Genomic DNA, 10,848 nt, shown 5'->3' with positions numbered 1-10,848 from the left:
AACCAAAGTTAGGCATGCAAATAGAAAAGTTGGGTACATAAATATTTTTTTCAATTTAAATGTGGTTTGTAAATAATTAAAAGTATTGCTTCGAAAATATTATAAATAATTGCTCAAATGATTAAAACCAATTGATATATTTCATTCAACATGCATAACATTCAATGTTTATATGGTAAATAAACAATTATTGTACCAAAATGTAGTTTTTATTAGTAGCTAAATTATCGTATCTTATTTCTTCCAAGAATCTGTATAGTCTTAGTACTACATGTACTATACAAATTCTTGATTTAACAGAAGAAAATTTGTGTAACTTAACTGTTGCAATATATATTAAGAATTACATGTGGACAGGATGTTCTCAAGAAAATTCAGGTATTCCAAGTAGGCTATACACACCCAGGGGTAATACGATTGTCGTATAAAAAATTGCTGCTTTACCAGTATTCATCCATGCAACTTACCAGTTGACGGACCATGCCACAACAATATAAAAAGTTTATGGTTATCTCGAAAATCTTCATTTGTATCAAAGGTTTTAGAACAAAAATGGATTTTCTTCGTCAAAAAAGTGAAGGGAAATATTTAAACATAAAAAAAATCAAAAAAATCGGAGAATTTGTCAATGATAAAAAGAAAATTAGTATCTACTCCGGGATTAATAGAAAACTGTATTTAAAGGGGGTCCCACTAATGATGTCTATAGTAATCATTGGTTGGTATTATAAAATCGATCTAACACAGACAGATTCTTGAGAAAAAATCAGAAGGAAAGTATATCAAACATTTAGATTTGATATAAAATTATAAAATACAACACTACAATTGTAATAAAAAATGTTTTGGTTGTTCTAAAAAAAATCAATAAATCTTAAATCAAGATGAATTCATTGTCTGAAAACAAGAAGGACCCTCCTTTTAGACAAACACGCTCACAAGAGGAATGGTGGGGTTCAAAACAGATACACGCTCACATTTAAAAAAAGCCCCAGGTCGCCCATTTTAGTAAAGCAAATTTGACTGGTAGTTTTTAGACTGGCAAATATGTCAAATGCTGTTTGTCAGTGACTTCGACATAAACTCCAAGTGAAAACAATTATATTCCACATTCGATAAAAAAAAAATAGATAAAAATTAAAATATATGGCGGGGGGGGGGGGCGGTATTCGGAGTACTCCAATCAGGGCACACGAAGGTTATCGTACTATACAAACCCTTAATTCTTCTACGTTTAGTAAAGCGATAATAAAAATAAGTATATAACAGCAAGAGAAAGTGCAGGATATGTCTATACATAATTAAGACGAAATTTATACTGTTGCGATAGTGTCAAAACATCTTTAGGACGGTCGAGATATATTCAGACAGGTTTAAGACTGTCAAAAACGTGTAGAGACTTTATCAAGAATCTCAAGAATAGGTCGAGACTTATCGAGACAAATTTAAGACAATCAAGAAATTGTCGAAACTTATCAAGACAAATTTAAGACAGTAAAGAATTGGTTTAGACTAATCAACACTCTTGTCAGATGATTCAGAAAGGGTCAAGAAATATTAAGACAATGTTAATACTGTCAAGACAACATAGACAAATCAAGAAACTTATTAGACAAATTCATACTATGTTAAGAATTTTAAAAAACAATTCAGACGAAGATAATTCAAACAAAGAAAGAATGTCTAGTAAAACCTCATGCAAACTCAGACAAAAAATGGTCTTTTCAGACCTTTCTGATTTTGTAGTGAGAGCGTCTGAGATCACCCTCTGTTTTGCTCAGGTTTGTGTTGCTGTTATACTCCTATTTGTGACATATTCACTTATTTTCTCTGTTTTTTTTTTGTTCACCCACACCGTTGTCAATATAATCGAATTTAATGCGACTGGCATACAAGTGAGAGGTTTAGCTAGCTTTACAACCAGGTTTAATCCACCATTTTCTACATAAAAAATGGCTGTACCAAGTCACAGGTCAGGGATATGACAGGTGTTATTCATTCGATTGATGTGTTTGATTTTACAATTTTCCGTTTTGAATTTTCCTCGGAGTTCAGTCTTTTTTTTTTATTGCACTTTTTTAAGATCTAAAATAATTTGAAATGTTTAAAAAAAATCTAATTTGGATCTCACAAAAAGGGTAAGGTGCAATGTGCAAAATGATAATGAGTAAACCACTGGATTGTTTGCTTAACAGCTAATTATGGTTATTTCTGGAGTCGATATATTGAATTTCTTAAAGACAAAACAATAATGATTTTTACATGTGACTAAGATGCTTTTTATTTTTGGTTAATTACATAACCATGATAACCACATTAGTATCTAAATAAAAATGTTAATATATGACACCTAACGTAATTACTGTTCTGCTTTCATTGTATTGTTTAACCGAGCAATACGCGTATGGTCGGATCATTCAAGTATTCTAGTATACGCGTATTGTCCGAATACGTTTATTATCCGGAAAAAAATAAAATATATGTATAGACATGTAATAATGATCAAAGAGGCTATGACATGTGTAAGTATTATTTCATTAAAGATAATAACATGATCAACACGACGGGTGTCACATGTGGAGAAGGATCTGCTTACTCTTGAACATTGACACGCAGACAATTAATGTTAATCAGAATTGATGATTTGTGTATACTGCTTCCTTTTTCGAGTCCGTTTGAAGACTTTCCTCTTCACTCTTATTAGAATCAGTAGATGAGATGCTAGTATGCCTTTCTTTTGTGATCTCAACATATTGATGACTTTCGGGACGATTTTGTAAAACCGTTTGGTACGGGTTTTCATATCCATCTCCAACATTGCCAATTATAACATTATTTGACGTGTCACTATCAGAGTCACTACAATTAGGACTCTCTTGATCACTTGATGTTTCAGCGTTTGCATGTTCATTAATTTCTATGCAGTTTATGTTATCCATGCTTGAAATGGTAGGAACTTGCAATAAATCTGTACTAGAAGTGTTTGTGTCATTCGAAGAAGGAGACAAATGTTGATGTTGCCTTTGTGCGTTGTAAACTTCAATTTGTGGTAAATCATTATGGAAATAATCAAAATTTAATTCATACGTATTATCATCGATTGGTAGCACATTGATTTCATTTGATATATGAGCTGCCTGTTGGTGTGTCATATTTTGATCTTGGTTGTCACTTCTGTCTGACGAACGTATGTTCCTTTCAGCGCGATACGGTAGTGTGCCAATTTCATCATATGTATGATAATTGTGGTCTTCATTATGATGTATTTTATCCCGAGTCTTTTTATGTTTTACACAAAAACAAATGTGCATAATGGTCATATACACAATTAGAACAGCAGCAATGCTGCAAAATACCATGACGTATATTCTCTTACCTTTGCTCAACGGGAGATTCTCTGTAATAAATAAATTTAAAAATATATATATATATATATATATATATATATTAGAATTAGCTCTTCACGATATCACGTCGCCGTCAAATTTTGTTTAGCGGAAGCAGAAGTGTTTGTTTTCAATCTCATGCCGATAGGCTTTGTCATGTTATTGAACAGAAAAAAAGGTAGCCGAGTGGTCTAAGTAGTTTTTACTTCTATCGCTTGCCGTCAACACTAAGCTTGTCAATTCGAATTCCCCTCATGCGGTTGCACTCAATTCCAATTTTAATTGAATAGGATTGTCAGTTTTCCTATCGAATATGGGTGGTTTTCCCCGGGCACTCCGGCTTCCTCAAACAATAAAATAGTTATCAAAGGTACCAGGATTATAATTTTAATACGCCAGACGCGCGTTTCGTCTACATAAGACTAATCAGTGACGCTCAGATCAAAAAAGTTATAAAGCCAAACAAGTACAAAGTTGAAGAGCATTGAGGACCCAAAATTCCAAAAAGTTGTGCCAAATACAGCTAAGGTAATCTATTCCTGGGATAAGAAAATCCTTAGTTTTTCGAATAATTCAAAGTTTTGTAACAGGAAATTTATAAAAATGACCATATAAATTGATATTCATATCAACAACGAAGTGCTGACTACTGGGCTGTTGATAACCTCTTGGACGAAACTGGCCGCCACGAAATAGCGGTGCTTAAAACACAAAAAAAAAGAAAAAAAGAATAGCAATCGAATATAAGATTCTAACCGGAAGACGATATCCCCAGTTTAGTGGGAAACGCTAAGTATTTCATTGTTATGTACAATGTATTTCATGCTGAATATTGCTTTCTTTTTACCAACTGTTTTGTATTTTTTCTTGAAATCTAGTTTTTAATTTTAACACTTATTTCTTACGTTTCATTTGTAATCTTTATACCTACCATTATCTATAATTTCAAAATAATAATCGGTATTACCAAGTTGATTCTTTGCTGTAATACGATAAGTTTGAAAATCAGCGGTGTCCAATACATCACTTTCAATTAAAATTTTATAACCTTCAATTCCTACATTATTGGTATACTCTGTGTAACGCAATGTAGATTTAGAAAGGGTGTATTCTTGTAATTTATTACTTTTAATTGAGTTCAGTTCTTTCATTTCAACAAATATTTGTTCAACATCAGGGTAACTATAAAGGTAAAACGACAGTGTAATTGACTCTCCAACTTCTCCTATTTTAACATTTCTGTTTTCTGGTGCAAATACAGGTAAACCTATAACAAAATGTTAATTATAATCAGTTGGAGACAACATCATTCAATCAAACTGCATCATGATATTTTTAATTATCAAAATCAATAATCTATTTTGTGTTACAAAAAGTCCACGCCGTCCAAGAATTTTCCTTCATATGAGAATTCACAAACAAAAATAATGTTTACCAATTAAAAATGTATACATGTATTCAAATTTATCAAGCTCAACAAATGTGTTTGCGATGAAAATGTCAAGACTTTTGATGATATCATCTTCAATAAATGTGGTCTGTGGAATCGGCGCTAATCTTCAAAATATTTAGGTTTCATATTTTTGTAGGAAAAAACAGCAACTAATATGCTTTCATTCATTCAGACAAAGTGTCCACCTCCTGTTTGATAATGATCATTTTTTTAAATTGGTATTCACCATAGATGTAAATCAAACTAATGTGCTATCCTATTTTTGTTACTTGCGTTTGAATCTGAATTGGTCTTTTATGTAATCTTCCGGCAACATTAACTACAAAGAACATGTTAACCGATAATTTGTTAAACACAAATATACTTTTTTAGATATTGTTTAACTATCATTTGACATTTTGAAATATAACAATAATAGAAATATATAACTTGTAACCCATAAATGTTAAGCAAATGTATGAATTACATTTAAATTCATGTGTCTAACCTTCATATTTAACATTAGTTGACCAAGTCTGAAGTACATTTCCGTTACTGTTTGGAATACCATTACTCACAGCACAAGTATATCTGCCATTTTTCAGGTACGGAAACGTTTCCGTATTGAAAGGGAATGATTCATTATTCAAATTTACAGAACGTACACGTTTCCCGTCCTCTGAGTCATGATCTAACCAGTACACACTATACACTGCTGGAACTCCATCGCAATCACATTCAAACGTTCCATTCGTATAACGGCCAATAACGGAAGGAGCATCTACAATGTTAAATTAAAATGTAACTGTCTTTATCTTTAAATACTCATATATACACGAAAATTTAACCAAATATTCATTGACAATAAGTCAATAGTGTACGCAATTAGGTCCAACAAATAAATGTGTTCAAACGTGAAAATATGACAGATATATTGCTTCATCGGAACCTTATTAGTTATTTCAGCAGGTTTTCAACACACCTATTGCGCTTCATTTTGCGGTGTGCTTTATTATCTAATTATATCCAGGAAAATTTTATATTTCTATGAGCGTCTCAAGTATTTTGATAGCCTTTACATCATGATGAATTCTTTGATTACGTTCTACTAAATGTATTGTTGTTGCTCACATCTAGAGCGAGAGTTTGGATTTCATATTTCTGCTGCGTCAAATCAAAAGTTGTAACGGTGTAAAGTTCTAGTAATTTGCCAATAATGAGGCATGGTAAAGATTTTACAACCGGACAAAATAAACGTGTAAATAGAAGTTAACATGTTTTTTGTGGATTTCATGATTGTTTTTTTTTTTGTTAATATTTATTTAATTAAATGATATGTCACTTGGTACACATGAAATTGTCCTAAACAAAAAACAAATATTACATTTTCAAAATCTTTCTGACGAAACTTTAGTTTTAACTTTTGCACTAAATCGCCAATAACTAACTAATGTAGACATTTCCTAGGTTACTTCAGGATGATATGTATGAATTGGTGTTTTCATGGTTTTAAAAATCAATAGCTTCAATGTTATTAACTGTGCTTATATATTTCGTAAACATACTAAAAATATTGAAATCTTCAAATTGTACTTGCTATTTCGAAACAAAACAATCTTGACGTTCCCATGACAGAATTTAGTGTTGCTTCGTTACCAAAAAACAAAGCCATGACCTTGCATACTTACACCTTATTATCAATTTTACTTCAATCATTATCGACGAATGCGTACTGTCGACACATTTGTATGATGTCAGATGATCTGTTCTGTCTGGTATAAACAAATAGCTCACAGATTGATTATCACCAATTGCTTTGACTGTTCCGTTTGTTTCAATCTTTAATTCAGTATTGTACTGTGCTGTGTTAGAGGTACAATGTATTTCCAGTTCTTTCCCTTCTTGTCCAACTATTGTTTCAAGATCTGTTTGGGTTGTGAACCGTAAATCTGTAATGAGAGGTCAGTTTTGCGTAGGGCTAACGTTATACAAAACAGCTGTACTTACTTCTGTTGTTAATGTAATCCTTACTTCAAAAACTGTATTAATATTGTACTTACTTCTATTTTTTATATGTGTCTTTAATTTATTATACTTGCTTTGTTTATTTTGTTTTTGCTTATAGTTAAAATGTGTAAGTTCTCCTAGCTGCTACTCAAAGTGTTAATGTTTTCTTCAAATCTACCTACCATGTGTTTGTTGTGCAAACATCTTCTGATTTGTTTATATTAACATCATATCACTTACTATGATATTTTCTCTACACATTAATTTTATTTGTTAATCTTTTCCACACGTCTACTTCATATGGTAATATTGTTTTGACATCAACTTTCTATGTTTGGTTTGTAATGACAATCAACTTACTATATGTATATTGTCAGTTTATTTCTACGTTAATGCTATGCCATTGCAGACACATAATTGCACCATTGTCGTTGTTTCGACTTTCTATGATTATGCTGTGCTTGCATCTGCATACTTTATTTGTTTTGTCCTCGCATCTTCATACTATGTTGTGGTTATTTGCACATATTTTGACTATGTTGTGGTCTTCTGCTTACTATTTTCATGTTGTCTCAACAAATACTTTCAATGTCCATGTTGTCCTTTCATTCGCTTACATTGTGATATTGTCATAACCCCCACCGTGTATGTAAATGTTGTGCTTACATCTTCTAATGTAACTGTCTTTCTCTTTATTTACTCATATATACACGAAAATTTAACCAAATATTCATTGACAATAGGTCAATAGTGTACGCAATTAGGTCCAACAAATAAATGTGTTCAAACGTGAAAATATGACAGATATATTGCTTCATCGGAACCTTATTAGTTATTTCAGCAGGTTTTCAACACACCTATTGCGCTTCATTTTGCTGTGTGCTTTATTATCTAATTATATCCAGGAAAATTTTATATTTCTATGAGCGTCTCAAGTATTTTGATAGCCTTTACATCATGATGAATTCTTTGATTACGTTCTACTAAATGTATTGTTGTTGCTCACATCTAGAGCGAGAGTTTGGATTTCATATTTCTGCTGCGTCAAATCAAAAGTTGTAACGGTGTAAAGTTCTAGTAATTTGCCAATAATGAGGCATGGTTAAGATTTTACAACCGGACAAAATAAACGTGTAAATAGAAGTTAACATGTTTTTGTGGATTTCATGATGGGTTTTTATTTAGTCTATATTTATTTAATTAAATGATATGTCACTTGGTACACATGAAATTGTCCTACACAAAAAAACAAATATTACATATTCAAAATCATTTTGACGAATCTTTAGTTTTTAGCTTTTGATTTAAATCGCCAATAACTAACTACTGTACACATTTTCTAGGTTACTTCAGGATGATATGTATGAAGTGGTGTTTTCATGGTTTTAAAAATCAATAGCTTCAATGTAATTAACTGTGCTTATATATTTCGTAAACATACTAAAAATATTAAAATCCTCAAATTGTACTTGCTATTTCGAAACAAAACAATCTTGACGTTCCCATGACAGAATTTAGTGTTGCTTCGTTTCCAAAAAACAAAGCCATAACCTTGCATACTTACACCTTATTATCAATTTTACTTCAATCATTATCGACGAATGCGTACTGTCGACACATTTGTATGATGTCAGATGATCTGTTCTGTCTGGTATAAACAAATAGCTCACAGATTGATTATCACCAATTGCTTTGACTGTTCCGTGTGTTTCAATCTTTAATTCAGTATTGTACTGTGCTGTGTTAGAGGTACAATGTATTTCCAGTTCTTTCCCTTCTTGTCCAACTATTGTTTCAAGATCTGTTTGGGTTGTGAACCGTAAATCTGTAATTAGAGGTCAGTTTTGCGTAGGGCTAACGTTATACAAAACAGCTGTACTTACTTCTGTTGTTAATGTAATCCTTACTTCAAAAACTGTATTAATATTGTACTTACTTCTACTTTTTATATGTATCTTTAATTTATTATACTTGCTTTGTTTATTTTGTTTTTGCTTATAGTTACAATGTGTAAGTTCTCCTAGCTGCTACTCAAAGTGTTAATGTTTTCTTCAAATCTACCTACCATGTTTTTGTTGTGCACACATCTTCTGATTTGTTTATACTAACATCATATCACTTACTGTGACCAATACTTTCAATGTCCAAGTTGTCATTTCATCCGCTTACACTGAGACATTGTCATAACCCCTATAGTGTATGTAAATGGTGTGCTTACATCTACTAACCATAACGTGTTATCGTAATTTTTAAATACTTTATTTCTGCTGTCCTATCACCTACCTTCCATGCTATTGCGTTGCTGTTGCACACATTTACTTACTATGTTGATGTTATCCTAAGCTCTAATTAGGTCTTTTCCCTAAGAGGACCTATTGATTTTGTTCTGATTTGTTTTTGTTTTCATCCGCCTTTTTTTCTCTTGGTTGTTTAGCAAGATGTCAATTTGATATCTGATAAATGATTTCGAACAGTTTATGCGCATTCAAAACTGATACCGTTTAACTGAATACTTTTCGTTATATCCTCAGAATGCTGAGATTGGTTTGGATCGACGCGTTTCAAAGACTCCATGTAATAGTTGTTTTGCCTGATTTCACTGGATATAAATGATATGCATTTGTAACGGGTAAATCATAAGTGATAGAGACCTAGTATCAATTGATTTGAGGTCATTGGTCCAAAAAACTAAATAGGTCATGTTCAAAAGGTCAAGTTCATAATCTTTTATTCTTCTTTAAAAACCCCGTATAAGATAACGATAACATTTTTTTACTAACTTATTAGTTGCGACATATCGTTAGATATAAAGTTTTAAGTTGAAAGTGTACTTTGGCATAAAATGGCAGTTTTCTCCCTTTTTGTATTTAAAATTTTGTTTATCATGATATGACTCGTTAACCATTTCTAATAAAAACTTATGGATTTTGTCTAATGCTTAGTCCGTTTCTGTGTGTGTTACATTTTAATGTTGTGTCGTTGTTCTCCTCTTATATTTAATGCGTATCCCTCAGTTTTAGTTTGTTACCCCGAATTTGTTTTTTGTCCATGGATTTATGAATTTCAGTTTAAACAGTATTTATTAATTAAAAATGTCAAGACAAATATTACAATGTTACATAAAGTTCAAATATGGGATTCGGAAACAAGTTTGGAAAAACTTTTATAAATCCGTCTCCCTAAAAAAAAACAAAAAAAAATCTATTTAACATACAATATTACGTGCCAACAGTATATTCATTTTATGGTAGCATATGATACATTGAAAAAATAAACACACACACACACGCAAAAAAAAAATAATAATAAAAAAAAATACAAAAAATACAAAACAAAAAATAAAATAAAGGAAGACAATAAAAAGTGAGGGAAAAAAAAACAAACGACAAAAGCAGTCAACTCTTATTTACTTTTCTAGACAGTCACTGGAACCAACACACACGTTCGACCACAATCAATTACAACGGACAATCCACTCGATTTTACATCATATTTAAAAAAAAAGTATAAATATATAATATATATACATATACTAGATTAACTTTCAAAACGTTTTGTTTTATTTATGTATTCAGAAACTTTATGAAATATTTGCATATTGTCCTCGTCAGCTTTTAGACCATCCCCATATAAGATAATCTTAAGATTAAAACAAGAGATCGTCCCGATAGTATCCCTTCGAATTTCATTATATTTTGGACATTTGAAGAAATAATGAGAAGTAGTTTCTACTCGACCACAGGAACACAGTGCGTTCTCGATTAGATTTTTTTTAAATAGATGGTCCCTTAGAACACTACTCTGGAGCCTTATTCTGCTAAGCATATCTGTTCTCTTCTACAGCCGAAGTGAAAATACAATGGTATTTTATTAATATTTTGAGAGAGATAAGTCTTAAAACCCGATTTTGATTGGTTTAGACGGATGTCGTCAGGAATATTGTTCCAAAGGTTTACTACGGCTGGTAGAAATGACTTTTGATAATAGCTTGTTCTGCATAATACAGTTTGTAAATTTGAAGAC

This window comes from Mytilus edulis, chromosome 11, assembly GCF_963676685.1.
Source record: "Mytilus edulis chromosome 11, xbMytEdul2.2, whole genome shotgun sequence".
Lineage (NCBI taxonomy): Eukaryota > Metazoa > Mollusca > Bivalvia > Mytilida > Mytilidae > Mytilus > Mytilus edulis.
The sequence above is the reverse complement of the archived record's forward strand: the minus strand, read 5'-3'. Positions refer to the sequence as shown.